The sequence below is a fragment of the Bidens hawaiensis genome, unplaced genomic scaffold (assembly GCF_021521415.1).
Source record: "Bidens hawaiensis isolate Kalapana, Puna unplaced genomic scaffold, B.hawaiensis_p1.1 tig00419401_1, whole genome shotgun sequence".
NCBI classification, from domain to species: domain Eukaryota; kingdom Viridiplantae; phylum Streptophyta; class Magnoliopsida; order Asterales; family Asteraceae; genus Bidens; species Bidens hawaiensis.
Window position 1 is genome coordinate 97,805 of NW_027504849.1, and position 15,626 is coordinate 113,430.

Here is a 15,626-nt window from a genome sequence, read left to right on the forward strand (position 1 = left end):
GATGAAATAATTACTGGGAGTTTAGAGTCTTTTTCTAGAAAGGCGTATTCGAGATGGTTTGGTAGTTCTTTTAACTCTAAGGCTGGTGGTTCTTCAATTGATGGTTTTGATTTTTCATTACATTCAGTGATCTCATATACTATTTCTGATGTATCCTGATAGTTATTGACAGTATTGAGATTATCATTTTCTAAATTGGGTTTGGTAATAGTGTCAGTTAAGATTTGCGTTTCTAATGAGGTATTAATGGATGATTTTCGCACATAGCAACTCATGATAGAATCTATTATGTCGACACAGTATAATGTGTCATCGTGATGTTGCGGATATTGCATAGATTTTCCTATGTCAAAAGTGATTGCCTCGTCAGTGACCCTGAGAGTGAGTTTGCCGGTGCAAACATCAATCATAGCCTTTGCGGTGGCTAAAAAGGGTCTTCCTAAAATCAGTGGTACACTTTTTTCTTCCTCCATGTCTAGAATCACAAAATCTACTGGGAAAACAAATTTGTCAATTTTGACAAGCATGTTTTCAACAATACCCCGGGGATATTTAACAGATCGGTCAGCTAATTGAATGCTCATGCGGGTGGGCTTTGGTTCTCCTATCCCTAGTTTTGCAAAAACCGCATAAGACATTAAATTAATACTAGCTCCTAGGTCAGCCAGGGCATTGCTAACAGACAAATTTCCTATGAGACAAGGGATAGTAAAACTCCATGGATCGGTCATTTATGGCGGCAGCTTGCTTTGAAGGACAGTTGAACATTCTTTACTCAAGGTGACATGCGATAGCTCCTCCAGCTTCCTTTTGTTGATCAGCACTTCTTTGAGAAACTTTGCATAGTTCGGCATTTGAGCAATGGCTTTGACGAAAGGGATGTTGATGTGGAGTTGTTTGAAGAGTTCTAAAAACTTCCCGTACTGAGCTTCCAATCTCTCCTGTTTCAGCCGTCCAGGGTATGGAATAGGTGGAATATAAGTTCGGAATGGCTCCTTGGGTTGTACGGTGCCCATTGGGATCAGTCTTTCCTGCGTTTTATCAGGGGATTCCTTTTTCATAACTGGTTCTGAAGTTGGTGAGGCAACAGTGGTTGTGCCACTTCTTAATGAAAAAGCGTTGGCTGCTGCATTTGGGTTTGTTATAGTGTTGCCTGGAAGAGCGTCGGGTTTTTCTGACAATTGTCGGGCAATCTGTTCGATCTGAGTTTCTAGATACCGCAATGATGCTTGTTGACTTTTGAGGTCGGCTTCATTTTTTAATAATACTCCGCTGATATCATCAACTCTTGAGTCGGCCTTCTTCTCTGCTTCAATTGTTTTGGTCATCAGTTGGATTAGCATTTCTTCGATCTTAGAGTAGCTTGGGTTTTGATGGCAACTAGAACTTTGATCTTGGAATTGAGGTTTAGGCTGGAAGGGTTGATTTATCGGTCTTTTCTCAAATTCGGGTAAGTGAGTGTTACCTCCGTCTTGACAACTGAAATTCGGGTGGTTTCTCCATCCTGGATTGTAGTTGTTGCTGAAAGCGTTGTTCTTTCAAGCGATGAAATCGACTTCTTCCATGGCTATGATGACTTGTTTACAGTCACTCGTCTTTTGATTTCCCCCACAAGTGTCACATGTGAGTCTGGTTTTTGATAGTTCGGCTTGAAGTTGTTCGAATTTTTTAGAAAGAGCTTCAAGCTGTGCTGTGACAAGAGTGTTGGAATCAACGTGGTGTATTCCTTTATGGGTAGGTGTAGATCTTGGTGGGTTGTAAGCAAAACTCTTCTTTGCGGCCTTCTCCAGGACTTCAAATGCTTCGTTAGGTGATTTGGATCCCAGGTCTCCACCAGCGATCTGGTCGATGGTCTGTTTGTTTTGACTGGATTGTGCGTCAAAGAAAGTTTGAACTTGTAACCATACGCTCAGTCCATGGTGTGGGCATCTTCTTAGAAGACTTTTGTATCTCTCCCATGCTGCGTGTAACGACTCATCATCATCGGTCCGGAATCCGGTAATGCTGGCCCGGTATTTGGCAGTTTTATCGGGCGGAAAATATTTGAGGAGAAACCGTTCAACCATCTGGTCCCAAGTGGTGCTGGAACCAGAGGAAATAGATTCTATCCATTCTATCCATTCTGAACAGTTTTGGATTTTAAAGGTGCCGCAGATTCGTAGAAATCGGGATATGTGAGAAAGAGGGTCTTCGTCGAGGAGACCATGAAATTGAACTGAATTTTCCACCATATGAATGGTGCCTGATTTGATTTCGAAATTTTCGGTGATTTTAGGTGGAGCCACTCCATTGTCGTAGCCTTCGAGAGATGGCTTGGCGTACTGGCTCATGTTCGGCTCATTGTTCTGGGCCGTCATCATTTATTCGGTTTTGATTTTCTCCTGATGTGGTGGCGTCTACTGATTCGTCTTTGATTGCTTCTGCGGTTTCTGTAGTCCGTTTACGCATTCTTCGACGAAAGAGTCGTTCCGGTTCAGAAATTGGAGAAACAAGCTCAGGCTCAAAAGTAGAGGACATACATGGGACTAAATCAAAATTAAACTAAAGTAAAAGTTAGCTAAAGTTAATCTAAAGGTTAGTCTAAGTTAAACTACGAGTTATGCTACGCTATTTTAAACTAAACTAAACTAAGGTCTAAATAAATTAAGCTAGAGTAAGGTAAGGTAAATAAAGATAAAAAGTAGGCTAGCCGTAATATTTATATATTTTAATATTTAATAAAAAATAAAAGTAAAACAAAATAAAATAGAAGTTAAAACTTTGTACAATTATAGACAATGATTAAATTAAAACTTGGATCGTTCTTAGAAACGTACCATGTCACCGGCAGCGGCGCCAAAAACTTTGATGCGTGTGCGCGTGTAGTAGTAAAATATAAAAGGATGGAATTAGTTGCTTTTGCACAAGATCGTGTTTTAAATTTATAAAAGTGATTTCTACAAAGACTAAACATACCCAAAATAGGCAAGTGTACCTATCGTATATGTAGAATAGTATTGGTAAGAACCAAGTATCGATCCGTGGAAACAAAGGTTTCTAATAATAAATCATTGTTTTACTTTAATCAAAGGTTTTAATCATTTTGGGGTTAATTTTGAACTTTTTATAAAATGTAAAAACTTATATATAATATATAGGTGACCAAGATAATAAATTATAAACGAGTTGTCCAATTATGCGAAGGTTAGCATCTAATATCTAGAATCCACTCCATTGTTCATTGATGATTAATAGTTAAACATGTGATAGACTTGTCCTAATAATATATGATAGAATTATGATCCTCATTTTGGAGTGAACACATTCTATGACATAATGAATAATAGCATGCATATTTTCAAGTCCATCCTATGCTTAATAGCACGCTACCCCGAGAATGTCAATTTAAGTAGATAAGCAGTTGGTAAAGTAGAATGATTAGAATTGACTTCGATTTCTCAAATACCAATCCTAACAACTTTGAGTGGTTGTAGTTAACTCACACAACCTCCCCTTGGGTGATTTATGTAGGTTATAATTACACATTCCGTTAACATGTTATTTCTTTAACTAGCATGATATCCTAAGCAAAGCCATTTTCGGATTACCAAGACTTAGAGAAATACATCATAACTTATATCTCATCATTTCTAAGTACAATATAAGGATCCATGTTTCGATAATGTATCAAAGTATTTCTATCTTTCAAGAACATGAATCGATCATGAACGATTGCCAATATAATTGAAAATCACCAACTTTGAATTAGTATTTTAAGATGGTGAAACATTTCTCATCAAAAGATAATTGTAAGATAACCATGTACTTTACCAAACTAAACCACATGTTTTATATAATCATCAAGTAAAACAAATCTTCTTCATAGATTTTAGATGGTAAATGGAGTTTAGCTCATAATGAACATGATGATAAACATTAAGATGGATGATAATAACAAATACATGATTAAACTTGGAACAATCTAACCAAATGTAGATGAAGCTTCCTTCTTAATGATGATGATGATGGATGATGATGATGGTTGATGGTGATGGCCTCCAAGCCTTCAAACTCTTCACTAAACCTTCTATGTGAGTGTTAGTGTGTGTTTTTATAAGAGATAATCGGATAGAAATCTTTTCAAGGCACACTTAATGAATGCAACATGAGCCACTATTTATAGGCAATCTGGATGGTGAGGCACGGCCCCGTGCTTGATGAGCACGGCCCCGTGTATTTTTATGACATGTGCCAGATTTGTTTTGTCTTTTGTGTGAGGTGGCAAAGGCCCCGTGGTAGGTAGGCAAGGCCCCGTGTTTTTTAGTGAAATGTGCTCAATTCTTTTTGTCTTTTCTGTATCCTCGTCCACGGCCCCGTGCGTGATAAGCACGGCCCCGTGCTTTTTTAGTGACATGTGCTAATTCTTTTTGTCGTTTCTGAGAGGTAAGCACGGCCCCGTGTTTCAAAAAGCACGGCCCCGTGTCCAGCAGTTCACTATTTTGTCTTTTCTTGTAGATTATTTTGTCTTTTCTGAAAAGTGACCAGAAGCACGGCCCCGTGCTTCCAAAAGCACAGCCCCGTGTTTGCCAAAAGCACAGCCCCGTGTTCCCCAAAAGTACAGCCCCGTGTTTCCAAAAGCACAACCCCATGTTTCCTGAAAGCATAGCCCCATGTTTCCTGAAGCACAGCCCCATGTTTCCTGAAGCACAGCCCCATGTTTTGCTGTTTTCTTTGGTTTTTCTTTGTTTTTTCATTCTTTTCTTCGTTTGAGGCTTGGATTCACCCGAAAATACATTTTAATATGATAAGTAGTTATTTTAACTATATTATACGATAGAAGTTGCTGTTTTAGAGATTATTTGATGCTTAAAAAGATGTATATTTTTATATACATGACATACCCTTACACCTAGCCCCATTACAACCCTTTTTAAGTCCTCTTGATTTGCATTTGTGTCAAAGAAATTTTATGGATGGATACCTGTTTATGAATGATACTGAGAGCAGAGTGATACTAGCACATCGTTTGCTAGTCCATATATTAAACCGAGAGGAGAGTTATTATATTATGAGTGGTATGAGCATGTGTACCTTAACCGGAAACAAAGTACACTTGTCTGGGCGGCTCTATTGTTTTTATTATAGCATTAACCGTATTTGTGCGATATCAATCTAGAAAGTGTCAATCTGGGAAACTGGGTATGACCTTAAACCTTACTAGTATTAATGGAGATAATCTACATACCTATGATGGAGGTTGATGTTTGCTTTAGAGTTTGCTTGAGGGCAAGCAAAATATAAGTGTGGGGATGTGATGGTTGGTTAATGTGTATATGTTTTAGTTCGTTTATTATTTTGTTTTAATCATTTATTTTAGGAACTTCGATACTTCATACGTGTATTATTGAATTTCAGGTCACAGGCATTAAAGTACTCAATTTGGACCTGTTGTGGTATGGAATGAAGACCCGGGATGTCCAGCACGTGAAACGAGACAAGATAACAAAGTTTGCTGGTGACAAGACCCATCGCGATACGCGATGGGCTTGCTTGAGAACCCATCGTGTATTGCGATGGGATTTAAAAATAATGTTGACTTCTGGTCCATCGCGTATCGCGATGGGGGGTGCAGATGGGAAATTAGGTTTATATCATACTCTTCATGATAAAGAACCCTAACTCCGTTTTTATCAACAAGAGGCAATTCCAGCATTCCAAGAAGGCGATTTTCACCATCATAACTCGTGCCAAGACCTTATACATGATCCATATCATCCATATGGAAGATTTCACGATGTCAAGGCTCGGCTAATCTCCTAGAATCGCACCAGGGATGTATACTTTGTAATCTTTACAGTTTTTCTCATGTGATTAAGAACATTCTTGTATGATTATTGATGATTGATATATGATTATTGATGTTTGGTATTTATGTGTGTTCAATCGGTTTAGGCTTACGTTAGTCTGAACGATTTGTTACCAGTTGCTAGATAATTGATCATATGACTGTTTGGTAAAATTGAATACGATAAAACATACGATCGCCCTTAACTGAGTCACACTGGCAAGAACTGTTTGATAACCAGTGCCGTGTGTAAAGTGATTGTTGATGTCTAAGGTTTTGTCTGATTAATCAGTCTATAGTTAATCGTTAATAATTAATTTGTTAGGTTGCATGAGATAACTGTAGGTTGCTTACTTGAATTCACGGGTGTGATTTGCTTTGTTAATTGCTTGAAACTCGTTTACTTGCGTCTTACATAATTCTCTAAATTCACTTTAATTGCTTGTGTGATCAGCACTAAAACCAGTTACATCATAATATTAAATATGTACACGAATCACATTGACCACAAAATGGTGGATACGATACATTACTTATCCTATCTGGGTAGTTTAATTAGGTTTTTGATTGACTCAAATGACGGTCATCACTCGACTTATGGTTTTAAGCCTTTATAATATTTTATTATTATTTTATTCGCCATTATGCCTACCTTGGTTTTCTTATAATTACTCTAGACGATCGAGCATCACTTCGACATCTTTTACCTTTTCCAACACTTTCTTGATCAACACTTCACTTTGGCACGCAAAACGAGGCACCAACAATTTTCCATACTTCGGCACGCCTTATGAGGCAATTCTTCGGGACGTCGAGATGGTTGATCCTTCTTGATTGGAACCTCGGTAGTAAGTGGCACGAATATCGAGGAACGTCGGCATGGAAAACGAGGAATAAGGGCACGTTTTTCGAGGTGGATCGAGGTTATGATTCTTGGGTTCTAGAGAGATGCTATATAGAGATATATGTGTGTGATTTGACTATGAAATGTGAAGAACCCGAGCTTGCTATTTATAGGCAAGGCAGGGGACCCATCGCGGTAATCGATGGCCCTTTGAGCTAGTCCATCGCGTATCGCGATGTAGCTCTGCCTTGTCACTACTAGGCTTGCCACGTGGCGACACATGGCAGACGTGATTCCACGTGGTGACACGTGGCGGAAGTTGTGCCACGTGGCAGGCCAGGTGTCCAGCCTGTCAGTCCACCCATCGCGTTACGTGATGGGTTTCCCCTTCTGATCCATCGCGTATCGGAATGGGTCAGGTGACCATAATTTTTATTTTTAACCCTATAGATTAGAATTTTACATTTTTGATCCCCTGACTTTGGAAACTTGTTATTTTTTATCCCAAAATTTCACGATGTTACATAAACGAGTTAAAAATCGAAAAGATGTGGTGTTAGGGCTTTCCAGAATTCCAAAACGACTATTTTGTCTTGTAGTGGTTCATTTGACCGGTTCTGTTTGTTTAATGGCTTGGATTTTAGGGTTTTAACGAATTTTACATTATATAAACATCACATATCAACCCTAATTCGATAGACATCCTCATTCTAGCCACCAAACATCATTCTTGGACGAATTACCATGGAGGACAAACTATCGGTTTCAAGTTTCATAACCCGGTTGTTGGTTTTGAGTATTTTAACAACTGTGAGTTCTTTTTTGAGTTTTAGACATTCAAACAAGTTGTAATTAGTTTCTAATGAACAATTTTATCATATTTATCTGTTTTATCTTCTATTCATTCATGATTCTTGGCTAAACTTGTTTGAATCACCTATGTTTGATGTATAACGGTTTAACTGAACTAGTTTTGGGTGCTTAACGTGTAGTTGATTGTTTGTCCATTGTAATGCTCGTATTTTTAAATAATTATGTGTTTACCTGCTATCATAGATGTATTTTAGGTTAAATGTACCCTGTGTGATTGATTATAGCATGAATTAGTTTCGTGTCATCGTTAATTGCATAGTTCGGTTAATACTTTGTGTATTGATTGATTGTGGTAGACGTACCATTAGGGTTTTTGTTGCTTAGGTCATTAAAACCAATAGGTTCACCGCCTTTGAGTTGGACCAAGACCTTAGGTGTCAGCTTATCTTGCTAGTTTAATTGATTTGGTTATTCGTTGCGAGACCACGTGCGGTTTTCCAACAGTCGACTAGGTAGTTTGTGATTTGAGTTATTTTGCCTTTAGTATAGAGTTACCCCTTATATCATAGGTTGGTAATAGCTCGAGCCTTAGTGAGACATATGACTTAGACATGGACCAAGTTATGAGTCATTAGGGTACGTAGATAAAACAACCAAGAATTAAAAGCTATCTAGACGTTATTAGGGTTTACTAGTAGCACTGACCATAGGGACCCAGTGTCTTGACCTCACCTATGTTAGATCATCTTTAGAACCCTGGTTTCAACCATGTGTTAGCACCCGAGTCATCTTATAGCCGTTTAAATCATCCTGCCTAGGTGATTCGTTTTCCCATTATCGTTAAATCCCATTAAGTTTTCTCGTTAGTTTCTTTAAGTTGGGTTAAGTTAGTTTAATTAATTCAAATAAAATAAAATTATAATAATATCTATTAATAATCATTCAGGCAGGACTTAGTTAGGTTTTAGTATCCAAGCCACCTCTTGTGTCCCTAAGTTTGATACCCGGACTTCCTTTCTCTTTGCTACATGCGATCGGTACACTTGCTGATTGTGTGAACTAGGTTTGGTTGTTTTGTTTTAAAGCTTCTTTGCGATTCGTGTTTATTTTATATATATATTTTTGCACATAAAGTTTTTGGCGCCGTTGTCGGGGACACGGTTAGAGGCGATTAAAGAATATTTTTGTGAGGCCTGGGAGAGATTCAAGGACCTACTTCTTAGTTTTCCTCATCATGGCCTGCTGACATGGATGCTTGTCGAGAAGTTCTATAATGAGGCGATAAAGCACACTAGAGAGATGCTAAATCAGACGGCCAATGGGAATCTGCTGAAGAACAAACTTCTTGTCGAGTGATTTGATCTGTTACAGGACCATGCCGCGAGCTACGAGGGGCGAGAGACTAAGGCCCCAACCAATACAACCAAAGGATTGTACGAAGTGGATTCAAACACCTCACTCCAAGCTCAAGTTGACTCGCTAAAGAAAATGATGAACGGTCTCACGGTGAAAAATGTTGCAAACTGTGAGGTGTGTAGAGGCGGCCATGACACCATAGATTTCCCAGTGAAAATCAGAATCTCGCCTTTCAATATCAAAACCCCGCCTTCGGCGATAACACTGGCTAGAGAAATCAGAATAACTTTCCTGGAGGCTAAACCAGTGGCTATCAGCAGCAACAACAGCATCATCGTGAAAACCTAATTGAGGAGTGGTGCAGGGGCACGTGAAGAGCCCGTTATTTAGGAGGTGACTACATGAGGAGTCGTCGAGGAGCATGCAGTTGACGAGGAGATTCAGATAGAGTCTCCGCCGGCCAAGGTGCACCAGAGGTGCAGCCCAGCAAGTACAACACATGCCGAGAAGCAATCAAAACCGTCACTGAGTGTTTATAAGCCGAAGTTGCCATATCCCGGGAGACTTCAATTGAATGGATACGAGGAAGAGAACGCCAAATTCTTAGAACTTCTTAAGCAAATTCACCTACGTTCCATTCCTTGAGGTACTGACTTAAATTCCCAAATATGTCAAGTTCCTCAAGGACACTCTCACGAATAAGCAAAAGTTAGCCAAAGTCTCCTTTGTTCCTGTTAGTGCTAGGTGCTCTTCCGTATTGAGAGCAAGTTGCCTGAAAATATGGCCGATATTGGGAGTTTCACGATTCCTTGCATCTTAGGCGACAATATGGTTAGTCATGTGTTCGCTGACCTTGGGGCCAATATTAATCTTATTCCGTATTCTGTTTTCAGTAGACTAGGGCTAGGCTAACCACGGCCCACTAGAATGAGCATTCAACTCGCGGACCGATCCATGAAATATCCATGTGGGATTGTTGAGAACATGCCTGTTCACATTGATAAGTTCATCTTCTCGGGGACTTCATTATTCTTGACATGAACGAGGATGATAGTGTTCAACTCATTATAGGCAGAACTTTTCTAGCCACCGCGCAGGCGTTGATCTACGTTCGCGATGGTAAATTGATCCTTCAAGTAGGGGACGAGAACGTCACATTTGACGTACGACAGTCTAGAAAACACCCCAAATCGACTGATGACTTCCTACACTTCATTGATACGATCATGACTCATATGGGTGAGTTTTTCAGTGACATTTGTGAAGGCTCTGCCTCAGACACACATATTCTAGATAAGGAGATTCTAGAGTTTGAGATGGTCGCAATGACCGAACAGCCCTCTGATGCTGACGCCGAGTCGTCCTCCCTTGATTTTGATTTGTCTACCAAGATCATGCGAGTTGATCCGAAGGATCGACCTTCTGTCAAGAGTCCTCCTTCTTCCTTAGAATTTCAATATCTACCTACTCACTTAGAGTACGCGTTTTCGGATGAAGAGAGAAAGCTGCCAGTGATTATTGCTTCTACACTGATGGAGCGCGAGAAGAAGAAGTTGATGAAGGAACTCAGGGTGCACAAGGAGGCCATTGCTTGGAATATTATCAACACCAAAGGTATAAACCCCTAATTCTTCACTCATAAAATCCTCATGGAGGATTATTTCAAAACCGTTGTTCAGCCTAAGAGAAGGCAGGCTAAATCCGAAGATGCAGGATGTGGTGAAGAAATAGATTGTCAAACTCCTTGATACAAGGATCATCTTTCCCATTTTTGATAGTGCATGTGTTAGTTCAGTACAAGTGGTTCTTAAGAAATGTGGCATGACTGTTGTCACCATTGAGAAAAACGAGCTCATTCCCACTCGAACTGTGACTGGTCGGAGAGTCTGCATCGATTATCGTAGACTAAATGATGCCATCAGGAAAGACCGGTTTCCTTTACCCTTCATTGAACAGATAATGGAACGTTTAGCAGGTCAGCAGTATTACTTCTTCCTTGATGGTCTTTCTGGGTATTTTCAGATCCCGATAGCTCTAGATGACCAGGAGAAAATCACACTCACTTGTCCTTATGATATGTTTGCCTATAAACATATGCCGTTCGCACTTTGCTATGCTCGAGCCACATTTCAGAGATGCATGGTGGCTATAGTTCTTGATATGATCAAGGAATCCATGGAGGTTTTCATGGACGACTTTTTGGTATTCGTGAATTCTTTTGATCATTGTCTTTTCAATCTTCAAAAGATAACGCCTCGTTGCATTGATACCAACCTAGTCCTTAACTGGGAGAAGTGTCATCAGATGGTTCGCGAGGGCATTTCCTTGGGGTATCGAATCTTGATTGCGGGGATTGAGGTAGATCGAGCCAAAATCAAAACAATCTCTAAACTTCCCCCGCCTACTTCCGTGAGATCTATTCGAAGCTTTTTGGGTTACGCTGGATTCTACCGCCGTTTCATCAAAGCTTATTCTAAAATCGCGAGACCCACGACAAAGCTTCTTCAGAAAGATGCTCCATTTGTCTTTTCTGAGCAGTGTATCGAGACGTTTGATCTTTTAAAAAACAAACTTGTTAACGCCCGATCATGGTTGCTCTGAACTGGACGCTACCATTCGAGTTGATGTGTGATGCGAGCAATTATGCATTAGGTTCCGTTCTTGGATAGCGGAAGTAGAGACACTTCTATCTGAGCTACTATGCGAGCCAGACCCTAAACGACGCCCAGCATAATTACACCACCATTGAGAATGAGCTGTTAGCAGTTGTGTTTGCATTCGATAAGTTTAAGTCCTATCTTGTTCTGTCCAAGGCCATTGTTTACACAGATCATGATGTTATTTGATATATCTTCAGTAAGTGGGATGCTAGGCTTAGTCTTATCCATTGGATTCTACTACTTCAAGAGTTTGATATAGAGATCTGTGATAAAATGGGGCCGAGAATGTGGCGGCCGATCATTTGTAACGCCTAGAGAGTGCCGAAGTTGGAGATGAAAGTGTTGAGCTCGATGATCATTTTCCTACCGAGTATTTGATGTTCGTTAAGGCACAAGATTTCGGTTGTAACACCGCGTCTTTTACCCTCTTTAATTTAAGCCTAAATTACTAATTTAGAAAGTACAGGGACCAAAAATGAAAATTCTGAAAATCTTCTCCCGTCGCGGTACGCGACGGGGTAACACTCAACCCATCGCGTAGCGCGATGGGCTTGCTGAGTCAGTGGACACGTGTCCAACGACGTGTCAACATGTGGCACGTTGTGACAGGCCACGTGTCACCACCGCATAAGGCGGCGTCTTTTTGCGGCGCCGCGTTACGCTATAGGGCACAAGGAACCCATCGCGTACCGCGATGGGGTCCAATTTTGGCTATAAAGGGGGGGGGGGGTGACGGGCATGAGCTCCATTCATCCCAAACACACCTCCATTTACACATACTTAACCTCGAAAGGCGTGCCCCATTGCCATAGTAAGCCGACATGCCATTTTCTCGTATTTCGTGCAAGAAACGAAGTTATAATCAAGTAGCAATCACTTAAGCGAGTTGATCAAGATCCTGCCTTTTTTTATTATTAATCTAAGTATCCAATCTGAGGTAGGAGTTACGTTTAAGTTATTTTTGCTTAGACTATCAATCGAGGCTATAGCCTTTAACCTTGATCATATTTTACAAATCATTCACAATCATGTTTTCATAAACGTTACTTCATGATGAAGTAATGTTAAACGAAAGATATATTTTGACGGGCATGTAGTAACTGGAAGCGGGATATCACTAGTAGTAAGTTTCTTGCCTAAGGAAAAGTAATTCGTATAAATCCCAATCAACCGAGGGACCCGTTTACTTACCTGTAGAAACTTACCACGTGATAGAACCTATTAGGCCAAAGCATGTTATATCAAACGTCACATAAAACAAGTTTTTTCATTCACAATTAAAGATAAACGATTTCAAGGTTAAGTTTACAATCATAGCTTAAAATCATTCAAAACATTCATACGAACCTATTTATGTATAGGTTAATATCATTCACACTCACTCAATCAATCAGTCAAGGTTTTCAACACCGACGGTACTGGTGAATACGTGAACCTTTTTAATCAGTCAAAACATATTTATACTCAATGAGACGAACGGGCGTTTGTCTCAACGAGTCAATCAATTTCTACATGAGATAATGAAATCCCTAAAACGTTATAATACAAAGTAGAGAATAATATCAACTCAGACCGAATACGCATGTGTCTGGATCCAAACATTACTGTTAAAGCTCAAATCAATCAATCAAAAGCAATGAAGCCACGAGCTTAAACGGTCATGACCAGTTCTCAGTTCAGGGCCGTTTGGCTCAGGGAATACCGTTGTGTGTGTAGGGCAGTGGTACATATACCGGAAGTAGAAATACTTTCGCTGAGGTTGTCAAGAAAACTATATTTGTATTATAATGTCATTCAAATGTTTTATCGAGTCATACGTGTTCACCAGCATATAGCTGACGTATTTTTCCAACCCATTGCAGGTAATTAAGCATTAGTAGCACTAGCAAGGATTGGAGTCTTTTGAAGTTAGAAGCGCGTACAAGGTGGCTCCGTTTTTGATAACTAAAATCCTTGTAATATGAAACATATGTTTTTTAAACTGATACTCGGGTATTTAATTCCCGAGTAAAATTTTTCAATGTAAATTAATATTATATTCAACCTAAAGTCTTCCGCTAAAATTAAACCATAAACTCTGATATATTTACAAAACATGTACCAACTTGTGGTCATACGCCTAGACCCTAAACCGGGGTGTGTCAGTTTGGTATCAGAGCCATCAGTTTAAGCGAATTAGGTATTAAACATTAGTACCTAGGCTTTAACCATTATTATGATTATTATTACTATTCGTAGGGATAAGATAGGATTGGTAAACCTCCTATCCCTAATCTACCTAAATGCAGATGTCTTATATTAACTATTTTGGCCATAGACACCGATTAGTTATTCGATCAATACGGACAATCAATCACGAACCATCCGATATGGAAAGTAGCAATAGTTATTATACTAGTTTTTTCAGTCACAATCAACCAATCAATCCAGTGTTACCGTATGGGAGCCAACTCGTGTATCTCCCAAGCAGTCAACAATGTCCAATCGAAATCTCTGATAATACCGAGGACAACATTCCCCAGTATTACCCCTCCGACATTCCAACATACCATCCTTCCGAGGAACAGGAAGTGCAAAGCAAGATCAAGCAGGAAATTGAATCGGAGTCATCAAGCTGGATGAATTGTCACTCTGATCAAAGGAGATGGCAATTTGGATCACCACCATTGAACTATCAATACGAGACCACACCAGCATCTGCAGAACCCAGTCATAAACCAAAAATGAGGGTTAGTATGCCATATAAAAAGAGACTTAACTCATCACCAATCAAGAATCCTTATAAATCGGAGGAGGATCCTGAAGAAGAGGAGGATCCCGAGGAGGAAGAAGAAAACGAGAGTCCTTAATTTCCTCCATATTTAGGACCAAGACCTTCGATTTCACAACAAGCTAAGGAGATTCGTGAGGAAGCAAATCTTATCGAGGAATTTTATACTACCAATATTCCCGATGAAGAAATGCACGCATACGTTGCGAAACCGCATCTTTATCCACAAGAAAATGTATATCTCTTTCCAGCTGCATCTGCACCAATGGGATATCCGAACCCGCCAAACTCGGTGATGGACGAGCTAAGGAATGAGGTTGTGGATAAGAAGAAAATAGGAAGGAAAATAGTTAAGAAATGTGACAAGATGAAGAATCTTGTTAAGAAATGGATTAAGGATTAGAAATCGTAGTTGTGTACTGTTGTAGTTGTTGTAATCCTTTTTCTTGTAAGATAAATAATGTAATATAAAGTGTGTCCTTCCTAAATCTTGTTTTATTCATGTAACAGCATGTCTAAAGCAAACAGTAATCCAGAAATTCAAGTAAACAATAAAGGAAAGACAATTGAAGAAATTTTGCAAGAAAAAGCTACCACGAAAAATATACAAGCTATACCTCCAAATTATATGCTTGGTATCCGCGACTTAATAAAAGAAGCTGTGAACCCGATTTATGAAATATTGAAAAATGATCCTAGTCGTTCCGTTTCTCAATCTAATAAAAGAACAAGTCAAAGTAGAAGTGAAACCGCTACTTCAAAAAGAGAATCCAAGAAAGAATCTAAGAAAGAGTCGGAAAAGAAAGAAGATAAGAAAAAGGAAACTGACAAAAAGAAAGAAGTGAGTGATGAAAGCTCCACTACTGAAAACGACCTCCGTGAGAAGACAAAGAAACTTAAAATACACGAAGGTTGTGATTTCAAGGTGTTTAAAGTCTATAACCCCAAGGAATTTCACAGGGATAAAGGAGCAATACATACCCTCCGATGATTGGAGGAAATGGAATCAATTGAATTGATTAGCAAGTGTACGGAGAGTGAGAAGGTGCAATATACTTCCCAAATGTTCAAAGGGGAAGCATTAGAATGGTGGAATACCCTGATTGGAATCAAGGGTAGAGAGAATTTATACAACTTGGATTGGGCAACATTCAAAGCCATGATACTAAAGAAGTTCTGCCCGATAAACGAAATGGATCAGATTCAGACTAAACTGTGGAACCACAAGGTTTTAGGGACAAACCTCAAGGAATATAACACTAAGTTTCTTGAGTATTGTAGGATCGTGCCTCACTTGGTCACTCCTGAAATTAACAAAGTGACGCGATATATTTACGGGTTACCAATCGAAATCCGTGA